This window comes from Euleptes europaea, chromosome 4 (genome assembly GCF_029931775.1).
Source record: "Euleptes europaea isolate rEulEur1 chromosome 4, rEulEur1.hap1, whole genome shotgun sequence".
NCBI lineage: Eukaryota > Metazoa > Chordata > Lepidosauria > Squamata > Sphaerodactylidae > Euleptes > Euleptes europaea.
This window is the reverse complement of record NC_079315.1, coordinates 23,360,024-23,381,039: the sequence shown is the minus strand read 5'-3', so window position 1 is coordinate 23,381,039 and position 21,016 is coordinate 23,360,024.

The window sequence follows — 21,016 nt, the reverse complement described above, 5'->3', positions numbered from 1 at the left end:
AACCTGGCATGTATAAGCCGTGAACTGAATGTAAAGCAGATACCTTGAACTCTAAGCAGAACCAGGCAGCCAGCCAAAGCCAGCCAACTCTTAGCAAAACAAAGAGATAAAGACAGGAACGCTTCTTGTCTGTGAGGGTAATAGAAATGCATGCAAGCATCTTTCTCACATCCTTGATGTGAACTAAAAAGTATTTCTCACCATATTATATTTAACCATTTATCGCTATCTAACTCGACATTGAGAATCTGAATATGGTCCTTTATCAGCTAACTATATAACCTTGCAGATATAAACTTGCAAATATAACCTTCCAATATAATGAATGGGAAATTTTGTCTGACATCTGAGACTGTTTTAAATCCTTGAGATTTAGTATGAAGATTGTAATAGACAAACACAGATTAGGGTTCCCATGGTGAAAGAGTATATAAAAGGCTAGAAATTGTTCAGTAGTTGGGAGTGCTTTAGCAGACTATGCTGCAATGCGGTCTGTCTGTCTAAAGAATTTCCCCCCGGCATGGCCCATCCAGAGGTATGTGAACTTTGTATTTTCTACAGTAATTTTTACTGAACAGATCTGCTTAGACATTGTAATATTCTGATTATATTCTGAATGTATTCTGTAATATTTTGTTGAATGTTTCATACAATGTAACTTTTATATATTCTGGAATGGGCAATAAAAAGAATCTGATTCAATTAGATTGCCTCATTGCTTTGGGTAACTAATTCTAACAAGGAAACATACCTTTTAAAAAGGTAAAGGTCCCCTGTGCAAGCACCGGTTCATTCCTGACCCATGGGGTGATGTCACATCCCGACGTTTTCTAGGCAGACTTTGTTTTATGGGGTGGTTTGCCAGTGCCTTCCCCAGTCATCTTCCCTTTACCCCCAGCAAGCTGGGTACTCATTTTACCAACCTCGGAAGGATGGAAGGCTGAGTCAACCTTGAGCCGGCTACCTGAAACCGACTTCCGTCGGGATCGAACTCAGGTCGTGAGCAGAGCTTGGACTGCAGTACTGCAGCTTACCACTCTGTGCCACGGGGCTGAGGTATAAATCCTATAGATTTAGTCACTGATAACACTAATTGAGCATCTTCAAGGTTTTTATTTTATTATGGATGGCTTCATTTTAGAACTTTAAGCAGCCCTGAGCTACCAGGGAAAAGCAGGATATGACTGTTAAAACAATGAATAAATAATCTGAGCAAGCCCAAAACTTCTTCCAGGCTGATTAGCACAGCACCAAACTGTGGTTTGGCATTAGGTCTGAATCAAGCCAAGGTCTCTCCCTGTCTTTCATTCTCACTACAACCCTGTTAGGTGGTTCAGTAGTGACTTGCCTAAGGTCATCCGATGAGCAGGCAGCAGAACTCACCAGGGATCTGAACCCAAGTCTTGGGGTAGAGCTACACAGTATGGTAGTTCTGAAATTATTATTCTTGATTTTTAAAAAATAAAACAAACAATGCACCCACAAAGGCTCTGACTTAAATCGGGAGACTGGTGTGTTCAGAAGAAGAATCGAGAATTAAGTCTTAGTTTTCCCCACCTAAACTCGCATCCCTCCCTCCAGATGGTTTTATTGATGCTGTGGGGAAGGGAATATGGTGCCTGTAAATTTTCCCCAGTCCCGTAAAGACAGCTTTTTGGCAGGACAATGGTATCAAGTGTCCAGTTTCTCCTTTGAAATTGCAGCCCCCCCCCCAAGTGGTATTATGTTCAAGAAAAATCATTGCTGAAAAATAATGATGGAACTGAACAGATTGGCTTGGATCCCACCTAACATTTCCATGGACAGAAGGGATTTCCATCTGTGGAGGGCTTCTTTCCAAATCCCTGAATCCTCCATGCTGAAGACTGCTCTCGGATCCCTCTCTTTCTTGCCCAACCAGATTGCAAGGAAATCTTAACCTATTCACGGCGCCTCGCCTCCGTTCCACAGCTAGCCCCATGCCCTGGCACTGTGTTTGGAGAAGGCAATAGTAGCAGAACCTCATAAAAAAAGAAGGGAATGGTCATAAAAAAGAAGATAATGGTCATAAACTTACTCAGCATCTGAATGCGATGTAGATGCTGAGCTCCAGCAGCAGTTACCGTTCCCATAGCATTATACCCGAGAGAGAACGATCTCCGGTGTCATGGAGCAACAGGATACTTCGACAGCTCAGACAGCCCTTTGTCCTGGTTTTCTGAAGTTCAGCTTCTGTCCTCTAGAAGGAAACTGCATCCTGCTACTTAGCAAAAGGGTGGAGTAAATCATTCCACGATGGCTGATGGTTAAGCAGAGTATTTAAAAAATAACTGGCTCATAATACAGATTCTCCTAGCTCTCAATACTCATATTTTTTTTACAAGTCGATGCACCCTTCCCAGAAATTTGCCCTCCGCTTGCAATTAAAAAGGAGATCTATTTTGAGCTTGCGCGCAGACTAGCAGTGCAATTCTGAACAGAGCTACGCCTTTCTAAGTCAATTGATTTCAGTGGGCTTGTCGTGGTGGTGGAAAGTGTTGTCAAGTCACAGCTGACTGATGGTGACCCCCATAGGGTTTTCATGGCAACAGCTGTTTGGAGGTGGTTTGCCATCGCCTGCCTCTGCATGGGCTGAGAGAGTTCGGAGAGAACTGTGACTGGCCAGAGGTCACCCAGCAGGCTTCGTGTGGTGGAGTGGGGAGTCCAACCCGGTTCTCCAGATTAGAGTCCGCTACTCTTAACCACTACACCACGCTGGCTTTCTCAATGGGCTTAGAAGGGTGCAATTCTGCTTAGGGTACCACTATAAGTAGATGAAGCCATTAGCCGTTCTTGGCGCATAATCAGAAGATGATCACTTTACAGTGCAATCATATGCAGGGTTACTTGGGTTTAGACATGGGCTGACCTGGACAGCCAAGGCTAGCCCGATCTTGTCAGGTCTTGGAAGTAAAGCAGGGTTGGCCCTGGTAAGTACTCAGATGGGAGACCACCAAGGATGTCCAGGGTTGCTGCGCACAGGCAGGCAATGGCAAACCACCTCTGTTTGCGTTTCTTGCCTTGAAAACCCTCCTGGGTCACCATAAGTCAGTTGTGACTTCATAGCACTTTATATACACACAACTCTGCATAGAGGGCCACTGTTAACCCCTTCAAAGCCACTGTAGTGTCATTCATATTCATATTGTCCTCTATTGGCATAAAATCACTGTACATATGGTAGCGTGTAGAAATATAAATATTTGAGATATAACCTTACAAAATGGTTAAAAGACACTTGCATAAGATAGTGTTGTGAGCTAACACATCCGTCTATTTAAATAATTTGCGGCGTTCTATAGCAATCTTTAAAAATTGGGCTACCTTCTCCAGAACATAGGGCGAACAATTATTCAATAGAAAGGAAGAATTACTGGAATCGGAGGCATTCCGTCTACATGTCTGCAAAGGGCTTAGTAGTTAATTATGAATTTCTGAATAGAATCTACAATAAAATAAAACTTGGACAACTGTTTCAACACATTTTCTGCCACAGGGACAAAGTCTGTCTGACTGAGGGATTTTGCTAAATCTTCCACCAAGTAACGCAGATGGCAAAACATTAAACCCAGCTAAACAGTGTATCTGTTAGAATGTTAGGCTGGGATCTGGGAGACTGGAGACTGTTTTCACACATGCCAAATAGTGCACTTTCAATCCACTTTCAATGTGTCAGGATCAGGCATCTGTCCCTAGCATCCCATAAGCAAACTCATCCAGGCAGGCAGTCCTGAAGCAGTAATACTTTATTAGGAGCAAAAAGGCAGATTAAAGAACTGACTGTCATCAAACAGAAGAAGGCTGCTAATGGCGATACAGAGGCAGGTTACATGTTTAAAAGCACTCTAGCCTGTGAAAGTAAAACAAAGCTAAGCAAACTTGAGATAAGGGATTCCCAGGAAGTGTAGACTAAATATCGTCACAGCTACGGAAAACAGGATGGACGAAACTGTACACCGAGTTTACAGGCATGAGAACCAAGGCCTTGACACGAAGCCAGAGACTGGCCTACACATGGCAAGAGCCTTTACTACAGCAACCAGCAAAGGCCTGACACAATGCACTTTGCAGCTGGATTTTATTATGTGAAATGGGAAAATCCACTTGCAAACAATCGTTAAAGTGCATGGATTGAAAGTGCATTATTCGGGCTGTGTGAAAGCGCCGTCAGGTTCAAAACCCCACTTTGCCACGGAAGCTCGCTGGGTGACGTTGGGCCAGTCACACTCTCAGCCTAACCTACCTCACAGGGCTGTTGTGAGGATTAAATGGAATGTGAGGGGAATGATGTAAGCTTTGGGTCCTCCTTGGGGGTAAATATGAAGTAAATAAGTAAACAAAATTCCTTGGTCTTGATGAAACGGCTAGCTGGAATGGGCCATCTGTTTCTAGATGCCACTGCTGTTGTTTCCCCCTTCTCTGCAAAAGGGTTCACACTGGCTTGGGGAAGCCAGTCATGAGCATGGCATCATGATACAAAACGGCACGTGGAGCATGGCACAGTTGCCTAGGCAATGTGGCGCCTCCCCCTGCATCTGCACTGCAATTCCCAGCAGGCATGCACCAAAGCATACAAGCCAAGCAATTTAGACGTCTCCGTCTATTTTTGAGCATTCGCAGATGCTGTTTGTAATTGGTGACCCAATTATGATTTAAGCCACAGGGAGACCGGTGAGCATTAGTTAAGGCTGCAATCCTCAGACACACTTTCCTGAGTAGTCCCCACTGAATAAAATGGGGGTGGGACTTACTTTTGAGCAGACCTGCTTAGGATTGCTCCTGAAGGGTGTGAACAGGGATGTCTCTGTTTCAATAATTATTTCAAAAATGGGATACCTTGATGGCCACAGGCAAGCCACTAATTCTCAGCCTCTGCTTCAATTCTACAATATGGAGATAAGTAACATACTCCCTGGCCTACCTTTAAGGGATGTTGTAATGATTAATAACATAATATGAATGTGAGCCCTTAGGAAATGTATTACATGTAAACCCTGATTTCCTTTGCCTTTGTCTGCCTTTTTACGGTTTTGTACATAGTCAGCTTTTCAAACAGACGGCTGCAGAGGATATTGTTCACTGGCATGACAGATTACTCTGGGTGTGCTGGATCATTGCTACATGGGCAGCTCCCTCTGCTGTTCATTGCCTGAAAATGGCTTAGCCTTTGGTACCACAGGGAGAAGTATAGGTATATGAAATCACGCTTATGGGCTTTTGCACCATTAACCTTATAACTGAGGAATTGTACAGTCAGGCTGACCCTGTAAAGGGCACACCAGATCTCTGTGGGACTTGCGGACAGAGCTTCGAACAGGGCTTCTGTCAGGGGAGTTGAGCTTGGGATTGGTGCGAGAGGTGAAGAGGGGTAAGCATATGTCTGTTTGCTCGAGGCAGTGGGGTTTCTGAGCTGTTTGGAGTCTGTCTGTGTGAAAATCTCCTAGATTTTAGTGAGCGCACTAGAAGCACATGGTTCTGCTGGGAGAGGCTTTGGCTTGAGTGAGGTGAGTCAGCTACCTCCTATTGTCTGACTCGAGGGGGGAGAGAGAGCCACAACTCTCAGCTGTAAAGCAGAGCTCAGTAGAAGGCTGACCCTTTAAAACAGGGGTGGGGAACCTTTTCTCTACCAAGGGATATTTGCATATTTATAACATTGTTCTGGGGCCATACCGGGAGTAGATCTCCTGGTGGGGTGGCGGGGGGGGGGAGAGAAGCTAGGGTTGCCAGGTCCTCTTCACCACTGGTGGGAGGTTTTGGGGGTGGAGCCTGAGGAGGGCGGGGTTTGGGGAGGAAGACTGCATAGCCATAGAGCCCAATGGCTCCAGGGGAACTGATTTCTATTGGCTGGAGATCAGTTGTAATAGCAGGAGATCTCCAGTCACCACCTGGAGGTTGGCAACCCTAGGGGAGGCAAAGCAGAGAAGGCTTGGAGGGTGGGACTTTTTTTTGTTTAGAAAAGAGACAACTGAGGGGGGGGGACATGACAGAGGTCTATAAAATGATGCACACGGTGGAGAGAGTGGATAAAGAGAACTTTTTCTTCCTCTCCCAAAATACTGGAACTCGAGAGTATCCAAAGAAGCTAACGGGCAATAGATTCAGGCTGGACAAAAGGAAATGCTTCTTTACACAGTGAGTGATTAAAATGTGGAGTTTGCTGCCAGATGATGTAGTGATGGCCATGGGCATAGACAGCTGTAAAAAGGGGATTATATAGATTCATTGAGGAGAGGTCTATCAGTGGCTACTAGCCATGGTGACTAAAGGGAACCTCCATGTTCAGAGGCAGTCAACCTCTGAATCCCAGTGCCAGGAGGCAACATCAGGGAAGGCCTTGGCCTGTATGCCCTGTTGTTGGCCTACCAGAGGAACTGGTTGGCCACTGTGTGAGCCAGGATGCTGGACTAGATAGGCCACTGGTCTGATCCAGCAGGGCTCTTCTTTTGTTCTTACACTCTTACAGCCCATTCCTGAGCCTAAAGGACGAAAGTCCTTAGGAAGCCAGGAAGGGGCTGCGTCGGCGTTTGGGCCCCCTGCGCTGGCACCCGTGCCACTTACGCCACCCAGGGTGGCCCGGCATGCCGGCGGGGGTGGACACCATCCTCCTGGTGCTGCCATGGCAGCGCTGCCCAGGAGCACCGGCACAGCCTCATTCTGGTGCCTGGACAGCGCACTTCTGTGCACCGTCCTCCCGAGGGCATTCCCAGTGCATTCACTCGCTGGGCCAGGGGAGGAGCCGCCTTTAGGCGGCCTCCTAAGCCCTTTTGGCCTGGGAACGCCCCCTTTCCCTTACCTGGAGATATGCCACCTTTTCCAGGTTTTCCAGGTAAGGGCAAGGTTTTGGCCTCAGTGGGGGGTGGGGGACCTCCTTTGGAGGCAGGACAGCTGTGCTGCCTCCAGTCACCGGTGCAGCCTTCCCCTCAGGAATGGGCTGCCCCAGTCCCATCTGGCTCTTTCATTCTCTTTTTGTGAAGTGATTAGTAATAATGACTGCAAATTTTAGTTATGCCCAATGACCAGAAAAAACCCTCCACTTGAGACAAGTGAAAAATCCAGTGTTGGACATTTGGAGGTATTGCCGGTCCCTTTTACTTGAAATACACCAATATATTTGGTATATTTACTAAATATTTACTAAGTATTCACTACATTTAGAAGCTGGGTGGACCCAGGGGCTCTGATGTGCATGTGAAACCCTGCCTCACTGTTTTTTTCCTCAGCGGGAGAATGCCACAGGCGTGCCCCTGGGAATCCTCAAGTACCCACAGAGTGAAAATAACAGGAAGTCCCTACAGGTGTAGAGCTTGACGCCTTTAAAATACAATGGTATATGCCTGCTTTTAAAGGTATTTCCTTACTATGATCCTTAGGCAAGCTAGAAATTTAAATTGAAAACCACCTGACCTATAATAAGCAAGCAAATGGTTCTCTGTGCCATCATGTAACGTTGATCTCCCTGTTCACAGAGCAAGTCTTTTCACCAGCTCCTTCTTTGCTGCTTGGGGGATTCTGGATCACCTTGGTGTACTTTCCAGGCTCATAGAAACAGTGGACCTTCAAACAGGGATGCCCGGCCTCCAGGTTGGGACCCTAGTATCCCTCCAGAATTACAACTCATCTCCGGACTACAGAGATCAGTTCTCCTGGAGAAAATGGATGCTTTGGAGCAGGGGTCCTCAAACTTTTTAAACAGGGGGCCAGTTCACTGTCCCTCAAACACTGTTGGGGGCCGGACTGTTTCGGGGGAGGAGGCGGCGGCGCGAGGGGGCTCTCCGGAAAAGCATCCTCCTTACAAGCCCGGTCATTCCCCCTGTAGTGGTTAAGAGTGGTGGTTGGGAGCGGGGACTCTAGAGAACCGGGTTTGATTCCCCACTCCTCCACGTGAGAAGCGGAGGCTAATCTGGTGAACCTGGATGGTTTCCCCACCCCTACTCACGAAGCCAGCTGGCTGACCTTGGGCAAGTTACAGCTCTGTTAGCGCTCTCTCAGCCCCACCTGCCTCACAGGGAGTCTGTTGTGGGAGGGTATGGGAAGGGGATTGTAAGGCAATTTGAGTCTCCCTTTAGTGGTAGAGAAAGTTGGCATGTAAAAACCAAGGCCATTTATTCATGGAAGGGTTTGCCTTGGATTTGCCGCTCTCCAGATGCACATTTTCCCCATCCGAATTCTCCAAACTCTCCCCTGGGGTGGGGGGGGGGAATTTACTTTTGAGTTCTGAGAATTCGGATGGGGAAAATGTGCATCTGGAGAGCGGCAAATCCAAGGCGAAACCTCCTGTGCATAAATGGCCACAAGTCTTTTTCTTCTCCCTGGAGATATGCCCAGCCCCCCCCCCCAAGGGGCCCCTACAATTACCTCTAGGCCACAAGGATACCCCCAGGAGGAGAGAGAGCCCCGAGCCGTGAGAACGCTGCCAACTGTGGCCAAAACAGGAACGCCAGGACAGGAAGGGGGCGACTGGGCGGTGTGCGAAGCAGCAAGACGCCTAGCGCACCCAGGAAAGGAGGTTTTGGGCCTGGGAGGGAGAGGGGGAAGGGGGCGACCGGGCGGCACGCGAAGCAGCAAGATGCCTTGTGTGCCCAGGAAAGGGGTTTTGGGCTGGAGAGGGAGCAGGGAAGGGGGCGACTGGGGCGGGAGGGAGGCTTCCAGTTGTGCGTACACAGCCAGGAAGCCCAGAAAAGCTATGGGGAGGGGGGCAAGGGGGGACTGGCTTCCTTGGTCCCCGGGCCGGACAAAAGCCCTCCGGGGGCCGGATCCGGCCCTCGGGCCTTAGTTTGAGGACCCCTGCTTTGGAGGGTGGATTCTCTGGCATAGTACCGCACGGAGGTCCCTATCCTCCCCAGGCTCCATCCCCAAATCACCAGGAGTGTCCCAGCTGGTATTAGCAACCCTACCCCTCCCATCCCCTGCCGGTGGTCGTCAACCCTACCTTCAAACCAGATGTTTTTGCTGGCCTTCCTTACATAGATGGGCCTGCCACATGACCAGGTGGGGCTTCATAGAAATGAAGCAGAAACCAGAGATTTCCTATACCATGCTCTTGCCAAGACCACATGTCTTCGTGTGGTTTACAATGCAATCCTAAAGAGTTACACCCCTCTAGGTCCACTGACCTGGATGGCCCAGGCTAGCCTGATCTCATCAGATCTCAGAGGCTAAGCAGGGTCAGCCCTGGTTAGTATTTGGATGGGAGACCACCGAGGAAGTCCAGGGTTGCTGTGCAGAGGAAGGCACTGGCAAACTACCTCTGTTAGTCTCTTGCCATGAAAACCCCAAAAAGGGGTCGCCATAAGTCGGCTGTGACTTGACGGCACTTTACACACACACACAGGTCCACTGAAGTCGATGGGCTTAGAAGGATGTAACTCTGCTCAGGACGGCACTGGTAATATCTGTCAGGTCATTCAAATTACAAAGATTGTTTTTCAGGGGACATTCTTATGTGTGCTGTATCAGTAATCCAGGTGGGTTAAGGATCCTACTGGACTTTTACTCTCCATACCAGCTCTCAGTTAGCAGTACCTTTTGCAGTAAAGTATTTATTTAATAATTTATTAAAATGTTTATATCCCATCTTTCCTTGTGGCTCAGGGTGGATCGCATATCACAGTTAAATCATTACAACGTAAAACCAGTAGAATGAATCCTTGCTTATGTAGGGTTCCCATTTGCCCACTTATGGCAGGAAACCTCCAGGTCACTGTGACTCTTGCCCGCCGATGCTCACCTGGTTGGTGGGTGGAAACTGGGGCCAAAGGGTGTGTGTGATTAGGGCGGCCAGGCTTCTCTTCACTACTGGTAGGAGGTTTTTGGGGTGGAGCCTGAGGAGGGCGGGCTTTGGGGAGGGGAGGGACTTCAATGTCATAGAGTCCAATTGCCAAAGAGGCCATTTTCTCCAGGTGAACTGATCTCTGTTGGATGGAGATCAATTGTAATAGCAGGACATCTCCAGCTAGTACCTGGAGGTTAGCAGCCCTAGGCGAAATCATCCTAGAGAGCAAAATTTAAAAAGAAAAATAAGGCCTCATTGACTTACAGGAAGCTCTGACTACAGAGTTCCTGGAGATGTCCAGAACTACCTGAGAGTGATAAGGCCTGCTTTTTCTTTTTAATTTTACTCCTGGGATGCTGCCTCCCACCCTGATGCCTGGCACTGCATGACATCCCTACAGGTATGCCCATTCCTGCAAAAGAGGCCTACAGTCCATACCTCATTAAAAGCTCTGGTGAATAAAATGGCTTTGCAGAGCTCTCTGAAATTTTGTTATGATTTCACTCCCCTCACCTCCACAGGCAGCCCGTTCCACAAAATGTGAGCTGGAACGGAAAAGTCTCCAGCTCTGGTTGATCCCAGGTGGACCAACTTAAGTGATGGAACAGTAGGGTTGGGAGACCTCCTGCTCTTAGGGTTGCCAACCTCCAGTTACGAGCTTTGGCAATCAGACTCTATGGCATTGAAGTCCCTCCCCTCCAAACCCTGACCTCATCAGGCTTCACCCCAAAAACCTCTCACCGGTGGCGAAGAGGGACCTGGCAACCCTACTGTTGGAGTAAATTACTGCTCTTTGGAAGAGTAGATCCAAATGCATGTATGCTTTATCTCCTTACAGGGACTTTTGGTGACCTACTCATCCTGGATTGATATTAGCATGGCTCCGGGTAGCCCTTTGTGCGATTCAATGTCACTGTGAGGTGTGGACTGCTGGAAAGTTCATGGTGGGCCTTTGGCTTGAAGGGCAGCTGGCAGCCAGGAGCAAGCCGAGTGACCCCCACCCCCCACCCTGAGCACCGCCAGGGCTGCTCAGCTTGGTTTGCGGCTGGACTGTTTTAACGTCCCAAACCTCCCCTGGTCTGAGCATGCCCAGATGTTCCTTCTCTCCTCAGTGGGGCCTCTTTTGCCTCGGCCTCAGAATCATGAAATACTGACCATTACACAGCGCATCAACTCCTGGAGTGTTATGTTGCTAGAAACATGTACCATGGGGCTCACAATAAAACCCTAGCAGTCAGATTCCTGAAGGATGCGCTAACATTAAGCTTAAGTGATTACAATGGTCGGAAAGTTCCATAGGCTCCATGTGGGGGAACATTGCTCTCTTTGCAATTTTAAAATGTTTTGTTCCCCCCAAACAGCAGTAGAAAGTTGCCAGGATATCTTCTTTTTAAAGTAACCACTTCTGTTTGGTGTATTTCCTACTCACAGGGAGTTGTGTATGTAAGGGAGCATTCAATGTACAAGATAGGAAGAGGATGGTGGGAACCAGTTGGTGGTGGTTTTAGAGCTGTTTGTGCAGGCCAGTGCATCCACAGAAGTGTTATGAAGAGTTGGGTTGCCAACCTCCAGGCGGTGGCTGGAGATCTCCTGCTATTACAAGTGATCTCCAGCCGATAGAAATCAATTCCCCTAGAGAAAATGGCCGCTTTGGCAATTGGACTCTATGGTATTGTAGTCCCTTCCCTCCCCAAACCCCGCCCTCCTCAGGCTCTGCCCCCTAAATCTCCAGGTATTTCCCAACCCGGACCTGGCAACCCTAAAGATGAGGGATGCTGTGAACTTTGCAGAGGACATTTTGGGCAGGCAAACATACCATGTTCAACAGCTGCGATTAATGGTGAGTTGAGCCTCAGATGTCCTCTCCTGTTCACTGTCCGAGTCAAACAGCTGCCCAATAGCTTAGCATTGGGGGCTGTTTTGTTTCCTTGCGGTGGCGTTTCATTTCCTAATGCCTTGTGGACACTGTTGCATCTGAGCAGTAAGTGAAATCCATTCTACACCAGGGTCACCATTGGTTGGGGTAATCAAATGACATGGAGGGGGAAGGGATCTATGACTCCGATAAAATTGTCTGAAAATGCATATGCGTGAAATGACCTCAAGATCGTTGTCTTAAAGGGACATCAAATGGTAAGACGGTTAAAAAAACAACAGCCCTGTATATTTATAGCCATTGAGTGATTGGCTGATTTGCTCACTCTTTATTTTCACAATTGGCTGCTGATTGATACCTGGCAAGGGCCAGTCTGCGGGAGAGGGAAGGAAACAGGACTCCCATTGGACTTTGTGAGAATATCTGTGTGTGAAATAATGCTGACTGCAGTGTATTAGGGTTGCCAGCTCCGGGTTGGGAAATGCCTGGAGATTTTGAGGGCGGAGTCTGAGGAGGGCGGGGTTTGGAGAGGGGAGAGGGACTTCAGTGCCATAGAGTCCAATTACCAAAGTGGCCATTTTCTCCAGGAGAACTGATCTCTATCGGCTGGAGATCAGTTGTAATAGCAGGAGATCTCCAGCCACCCTCTGGAGGTTGGAGCAACCCAAGACAGCACTATAAACGAATTTCTTATGCAAAAAGTGAATTTTATAGTGAAAAAGTGCAAAATATATACAATTATATACAAATAAAGATACAACAAGATACAAATGTACAATAAGCAATCCAAAAAAGACTATAGCAAGGATATCACAGATCCTAATTGAACAGGTAAGTCACAATATACGACCCCCTGGAGGTTGGCAATCCTATGTATTGTACTGTTTCAATAAGCAAAAAGTAACTGGATGAACAGGACTGAGCTGCGTGTGAAGAGACAAACGCCTCTCCAAAAAAATATCTTTCTCTCACAATGGGTGAATGGAACATGAGCCAAACTGGTGGGTGTTTGAGCATCCCTAGTGAAGACACACATGGGTTCAAAGCTGGATAATATTTGCGAGTACTGTTCATGTGAAATTGTATCTCCAGTTGGGTGGTGTAAACATAGGGTTGCCAGCCTCCAGGTACTAGCTGGAGACCTCCTGCTATTACAACTGGTCTATCGGACAGAGATTAGTTCACCTGGAGAAAACGGCCGCTTTGGCCATTGGACTCTATGGCATTGAAGTCCCTCCCCAAACCCCGCCTTCCTCAGGCTCCATCCTGAAAACCTCCCGCCGGTAGTGAAGAGGGACCAGGCAACCCTATGTGAACAAGACTGCCACAGCTAGGGTGGCCAATGGTTTATCAGGACTGACGGCCAGGAAAGAAGTCAGGGAACAAATAAGCAGCCAATTCAGCCTGAGCACGACTGAGGAACCAACCCAGAGTCCCAGCTCGGGACAGCGTATACAAGTCTCGCTTCTTTGTTTTATCCTTAGGACAACCCTGCGAGGCAGGAGAGAGAGTGACTGGCCCAAAGTCACCCAGTGAGCCGTGCTTTATGGATTTGAACCCAGGTCTCTCCTGCCTACCCACTCCCTCTGGGTCTCAATAATTCTATCCGCTCACAAGCTATGTAACATCTGCTCTCTGGTGCCAAAGTCCTTGATTTGACATTCCCCAGAACAACATTTTGATATTTAGGAGGGGCCAGGTAGAGCCTTCTGGGTCCAGGAGCAGAGCTCAGCGGGTCCGGGCAAGTCCAGCAAAGTGCCCCACATAAAAGCTACCGGTATCTATTTACTGAAGGCGTGAAGCTTTAAAAAAACAAAACAAAAACCCAACCAGCTTTCTTGGCAACTGAAAGCAAATAAAGCCAGGTATTTCCTATATGGCAGCAGAACTTTTGTTGTTGTTGCTGCATTGTAAAGTTTATTTATTTCCTTCATTTACCTTTCTCCCCAACGCGGACCCAAATTTGGCTTATGGCATTCTCCTCTCCACCGTTTTATCCTCACGACAGCCCCGGGAGGTAGGTTAGGCTGAAAGGGTGGCTGGCTGGCCCACGGTCACCTAGCAAACTTCCATGGGAGAGCAGGGAACTGAACCTGAGTTTCCCATATCCTGGTCTGACACTCTGATGAACCGCTACACAACACCAGTTCAAAGGATAAAGTTACATCTTTATTGTTCACATAAACAAAGCATTGTTCACATAAACAAGAGAGACGGCATAGTGGTTAAGAGCGGCGGACTCTAATCTGGAGAACCAGGTTTGATTCCCCACTCCTACACATGAAGCCTGCTGGGTGACCTTGAGCTAGTCAAAGTTCTCTCAGAACTCTCTCAGCCCCACCTACCTCACAAGGTGACTGTTGTGGGGAGGGGAAGAGAAGGCGATTGTAAGCTGCTTTGAGACTCCTTTCGGTAGAGAAAAAGCAGGGTGTAAAAACCAATTTTTCTTCTTCTAAATGACATCACTAGATGAGTGTAACTAGAATGTAAGACTGAGGGTGCTTCCATATTCTTCAAGGCCTGTGCAAATCACCATCATGTGTGAACCAACCCTACCTGGAGAGGCAAGCCCACCTGCAACCTCTGACTATATAGTAAACCCAAGACTCCCATAAACTTGGAATATTGTGGAATTTATCTACTTTTTTCCAGGGCACAGATACACCGCCTTTTCAGAGACCTGCTCTAGCCCACAGAACCATAAAAGCAGCAAGATAAATTATTGATATTAAAAACAAGCCAAGGAATTAAAAGCCCTGACCTGGATGGCCCAGGCTAGCATCAGATCTCAGAAGCTAAGCAGGGTCAGCCCTGTTTAGTATTTGGATGGGAGACCACCAAGGAATACCAGGGTTGCTGTGCAGAGGAAGGCACTGGCAAACCACCTCTGTTAGTCTCTTGCCATGAAAACCACAAAAGGGGTCGCCATAAGTCGGCTGCGACTTAAAGGCACTTTACACACACAAGGCATTAAAAACAGCCTAAAACAACATTGATGGATCTTACTAAAATGCATATAACAGTCCTCTGGCTAAAAGCAGACTGTAAAACAAAACAAAACAAAAAATAGAGAACCCCTGTCTATAAAGAAATATTTTGGCCTGCTACCTAAAGGATGCTAAGGTGGATGTCAGGTGAACCTCAAGGGGAAGGGGCACTCCAAAGGTGAGATGCCACTGCTGAAAAAGCCCCATTTCTGGTCACCACCTGCCTCACCTCTGCAGGCAGGGCACAGAGAGCTGGGCTTGGAAACGAGCTCTTACCTAGCGGGGCTGATAGATCACAGTGGGTAGCTGTGTTAGTCTGTCACTAGCAGTAGAAAAGAGCAAGAGTCCAGTAGCGCCTTAAAAGACTAACAACATTTCTGGCAGGGTATGGCTCATGAAAGCTCATAAAGGTAAAGGTCCCCTGTGCAAGCACAGGGTCATTCCTGACCCATGGGGTGACGTCACATCTTGACGTTTCCTAGGAAGACTGTGTTTATGGGGTGGTTTGCCATTGCCTTCCCCAGTCGTCTACACTTTACTCCCAGCAAGCTGGGTACTCATTTTACCGACCTTGGAAGGATGCAAGGCTGAGTCAACCTTCCGTCGGGATCAAACTCGAGTTGTGAACAGAACTTGGACTGCAGTACTGCAGCTTGCCACTCTGCACCACGGGGCTCCTTCACGAAAGCTCATACCCTGCCAGAAATTTTGTTAGTCTTTAAGGTACTACTGGACTCTTGCTGTTTTCTACTGCTGGGGGTGGGGGGTGGGCTGAACGGGTGGTCCTTTAAATAGGCATATTAACCCTAAAGATAGGAGTCTAACTATTGGGTCTTATGCATCCTGCGGTAGGAGCTCTTTTGAGCTGGAAAGGTCCCCCCCCCCCAGGGGTCGTGTTCTTTCTCCCTCCAGGCTCCTGCATTGATCCTGGGGAAGTTCATGTTTTGCTTGTCACCAGCAACATTTATTTCAGATCAGTCTTTTTATTTCCAATGGAAGAAACATGAAATTGCCTACCGCTTCCTCACTATGCAGTCGCATTTAACTGGATACAGGAAGAAGGTGGCAAATCAAGAGGATAAGGGGAGGAGTGGTGGGATCTGGGTTAGAACGCCAAGGAAGAGAACCAAAATTTTCCCTTTAAAAGGTTCTGGTGCCTTAAGAACTGCACAGAACGGATACTTTTCCATAATCAAGGGATAATTTTCCATAAAGCATTTCCATAATCAATGCAACACTGTACCCTTTACTGTAGGCCTGTTCACACTTTACAGTGAATGCATGTACAATCCACTTACAGTGAATGCTTTAATGTTCTTTATATGCTCATTGAGTACTTCTCATGTTACAGTCAACACATGTACAGCTGAATATGTGATACAAATCTCTCATTTATCCAGGTGCTGGTCCCTGGTTTCATTTGTAAAGTGAACATGCATTGGTTCTTTCTTGGATTCCCTTTAATATATATGAGCCTATGCCATATTTGCTCCATCTTTATGACCCTCAGCAACACAGAGCTTTTTCCCTGGCCAGATTTAATGTCATGCCATCTGCGATTTTGGAAGGAAGATTTCGGAAAATCCCCCTTTCAGAGAGGCTTTGCCCCTGTGGTAATAATTGTATTGAATCAATTGAACATTTCTTATTCCACTGTAGATTTTATGCAGAAATTCGCAGCAAATTTCTAGGCCCTATTTTGACAAAAAAAGTTAAATTCCCCTGATTTTCTTAATGTTCGTTTTTTACTGAATAATCACTCTCCTGTTATACTGGAGAAAGTGGCACAATTTCTGAGACTTGCTGTGAATGTTTGCCAGCAAGTTAATTTTACTAATTCTAGCATCTTTTTCATCTATTTATGTTCTAACCTTGTCAGAAATGCTCGCCTGCAACAGTTCTATGTTACTATGTAGACACCCCATGTTTCGATTTTATGCCAATAAAGGAGATTGTATTGTATTGTTTTTGGTTTTCTTACCACCAGATGTGCAGGCAGGATGTATGTGCATTCATTATAACATGTGAACAGGGCTTATCATACTCAGCAATGCTAAACAGGCAGTGACTCTCCCTTGGCTCGCACGAAGCTGCCTTATACTGAGTCAGTCTATTGGTCTTTCAGGGTCAGCACTGTGTCTACTCTGATCGGCAGTGGCTCTCCAGGGAGCCAGCGTGGTGTAGTGGTTAAGAGCGGCGGGACTCTAATCTAGAGAACCAGGTTCGATTCCCCACTCCTCTGCATGAAGCCTGCTGGGTGACCTTGGGCCAGTCTCAGTTCTCTCCGAACTCTCTCAGCCCACGCAGAGGCAGGCCCTGGCAAACCATCTCCCAGTGTCTCTTGCCTTGAAAACCCTACGGGGTCATCATAAGTTGGTTGTGTCTTGACGGCACAGGTGTGCACGTTCTCTCCAGGGTCTTAGGTGGAGGTCTTTCACGACACCTACTGCCTGGTCCTTCTAAATCGGAGAGGCCGGGGAACTGACCCGCCACCTTCTGTGTGCAAAACGGATGCTGTGCCGCTGAGCTGCAGGCCCCTCCCATCTGCTTTCCTCATCTTTCAGTGCCGCTCATTCATCTGCGAAGCTAGCTGTTCAAGGGGTGTCACGTGACAACATATTCTACAACCTCCCTGCCATTAGCCCGATTAAAACCATATGCCTTGGCACAGAGCAAGGTTTCCAGAGCGCCTTGTCACGCTGCTGTGCGCAGCTGGCGAACTCATGGCTGGAGGCGAAGCACGAGGTCTGGAAATGAGACTCCAGCTTGGCTTGAAAGCTGTGCCCCGGAGGCACAGGGCCTGGCTGGGATGTGTCTCGTCTGCATTGGTGTATCTCCTTGTACTCCACCCAGAGAGATCTGACTACTGCAAAAGACGCAAGATACAAGAAAATCCGCCAGCTCTGTAGACTGAGGGCACCAGGTTCCCTGAGCTGATTTTAGGGTGCTCCTAGTGATTGCAACCCTACTGTTGGCAGAGTTTGAGAAATAATCCCATCCCACGCTTTGGAGTTTGCTTTCACTAACTTTACTTCACTGCAAGAGGATTTGCAAAAAGACAATAACTGATTGAAGGCTACTAATACAACAAGAAAGCACTCAACAAACCCTGAACACTAGAGAACACACCACAGCTCTCACTAGGGCAAAAGTGGACTAAAAAACTCTTTCAGCTGTATTTCCATTTCTATTTATTTATATCCACAAGACTTAGCAGGCTGTCCCTTCTCCAACAGGGCCCACATCCGGGGTTCCCAGTCTCCAACTGATCTCCAGACGACAGAGATTGGTTCACCTGCTCTGGAAGGTGGACTCAGTGGCATTATACCCCAATGAAGTCCCTCCCCAGACCCCACCCTCTTTAGGCTCCACCCTCAAATCTCCAGGTATTTCCCAGTCCAGAGCAGGCAAGCCTACCCACATCCCTGCAACACGGTTGCTCAATGCTCATCTGAGCAAAGCTTCCTGAAGGTGCCACCCTACAAACAGATAAGATTGGTAGTTGGCTGTGAACATGCATTCTCTGTTGCAGCCGTCACCTTGGGAACAGCCAGCCTGAGGAGGTCAAGAAGTTTCCCACTAGAGTTGCCAGCTCTGGATTGGGAAATACCTGGAGATTTTTGGGACGGAGCCTGGTGAGGGTGGGGTTTGGGAAGGGGAGGGACTTCAATGCCATAGAGTCCAATTGCCAAAGCAGCCATTTTCTCCAGGTGAACTGTTCTCTATCGGCTGGAGATCAGTTGTAGTAGCAGGGGATCTCCAGCTACTACCTGGAGGTTGACAGTCCTATTTTCCACACTTCTATCATTGTGCAGAATGTGCAAAATAGAAATATTCAAGAGGGAATTCTTATAAAGGGATTAGAACTTGAGTATAGTGCAACTGATCAAGAGATTGCTTTTATAAGGGAATAGGATTGGAGTCTGTTGCAATGTTTGCTGTATGTATCCTCTTGTTTTTACTACATTGACTTCAGCTTTTGAAATCCACCTTCTGCATTGTTTATTGTATGCCATGTGTTTGCATTTTTTCCAGATTCTGTCATCCTAGTTGTAATGCATTGTTTATGAGATATGTTAATTGCACACGCGCACACACACACATTCTCAGTGAGAAATGCATGCTATAAGTAAGTAAATAAACAAATAATACTGAAATCATCAGTAAATGATGCTTTCTTAGATTGCCTTGCTTGGTGTTCAACAAGACCCAATATGATAATGACTCCAAATAGCTTTTAAGGGTGGCCTTTGGGGATTTAGGAAGCCTGGAGAGCTTACGTCACTTCTGAAGAAGTGAGCTGTGGCTCGCGAAAGCTCATATCCTACCAGAAAATATTTTTGTTAGTCTTTAAGGTGCTACTGGACTCTTGCCCTTTTCTACTACTGCAGACAGACTAGCACGGCTACCCACTGTGGAGAGCTTACAATGGCATTCCCTCTGCCTCCATGTTGTCCTCACAACAACAACCTGGTGAGGTGGGTTAGGCTGAGAGCAACTGAGTGGCCCAAGATCATCCAGTGATAGGGTTGCCAGGTCCCTCTTCGTCACCGGCAAGAGGTTTTTGGGGCTGAGCCTGATGAGGGCAGGGTTTAGGGAGGGGATGGACTTCAATGCCTAGAGTCCAATTGCCAGAGCGGCCATTTTCTCCAGGTGAACTGATCTCTATTGGCTAGAGATCAGTTGTAATAGCAGGAGATCTCCAGCTACTACCTGGAGGTTGGCAGCCCTATCCAGTGAGCATTAATGGGAGAGTGGGGATTCGAAACTGGGTCTACCTGATCGTAGTCCAACTGTCTAACCACTATCACCACGTTTGCGCTCAGAACTACGGCCTACTTGGCTAGCTTAATTTTTCAGTCCCCATTCCTCACTTCTCCTCTGCAAAGCAGTGTGGGGCCAGGACAATTTGCACATGAGAATCAGTTATTGAGAGAAAACAGGCATGAAAAACAATCTATATGTATGGATTTAAAACATCAAGTATAATTACTACAGTACTGACGGATCAGCTTTTAAGTTTTAAAACCAGTGAAAAGCTTTGCCATCTAAAAAATCTATAGACCAAAGGGCTTGCTAAGAAATGTGTTAGAACATGTTGCATTATATATGCAAGTCTCTGCTCAGGTTTAGGTGATAAAATCAGACATGCAGATACACATGTTTTCCTCCAGGGTTTCTACATTTTAACTGATCCAATGCATCTGTTAGTCTTTAAGGTGCCACAACCCCTTTTCATTTGCACTTTTAAAATTACAAACTGTTGAGGCTCCTTCTATTGGAATCCATTTGTTTTGAAATCCAGACGAACCCAGGAAGAATCTTCTTGCCAAAGGAGCACCCATTCAGAAATAGCAACTTCCATCGTAAAAGGAGGCTTGGCTTAAGGCTATACTGATGTTCTGTAGTTGATCTCATGGCAGCCGTTGTGTGGTGGCTCACAGCATACCTTCTGCACATGCACCTGGCCATAGGGTTGCCAACCTCTAGGTGGGGCCTGGAGATCTTCCAAAATTACAATTTATCCCTCAACGACAGAAGCGAGCTCCCCTAGAGAAAATGGCTGCTTTGGAGGATGAAACCTTGGTTTGGATTCCTGGTTTGGAGGAAAGATTGCAAACTGAAGATATAGCAAAAAACTGCGATTGGTTGTAGGTCCAGAAATGTTTTGTTATTAAGCCAACAAGAGGAGGAAGGGGTGAAGGAACAGGTTGCCATCTCTGGCTTGGAAATTCTTGGTGATTTGGGGATAGTACCTGGGGAGTATGGGGTTAATGCAGAGACAAGAGATGTGATATCACTCTAGGGCAGGGGTGGGGAACCTTCTTCCTGCCAAGGGCCATTTGCACATTTATGACATAATTCAGGGGCCATACCAGGTGTAGATCTCCCAATGGGGGGGAGAGGCTAGGGTTGCCAGGTCTCCAGCCACCACCTGGAGGTTGGAATTCAAAATATAGCACTTAGACAAGAAATATCCAAGTCAGGAAAATTACAATGCAAAACTTGCAGTTAGAATAATGTATTAGAACATTGGAAACAAAGCCACTTCTAACGCAACAATTATACCATTAGAACAAAATTCCAAAACAAATACAAATTGTAAAGACTATGCCGGCAGTGCTCAGCTAGATTCAGTTCGTAGTCTGTGGTGTGCTTCACAGTTACATCATAAAGCAACAGGAACCAAGAGTAGAGTAGCAATGGAAATCCGGTAAAGTTCAATTTCGTATAGACTTTCTCAAGCCTTCTGATTGTTCCGTGCAATATTCATTCAAAGTTTGAAGGAGTGTGCCTTTCCTTTTTCCGAGGTAACCTCGGTCGTCCAAAGAAAAAGGAAAGGCACACTCCTTCAAACTTTGA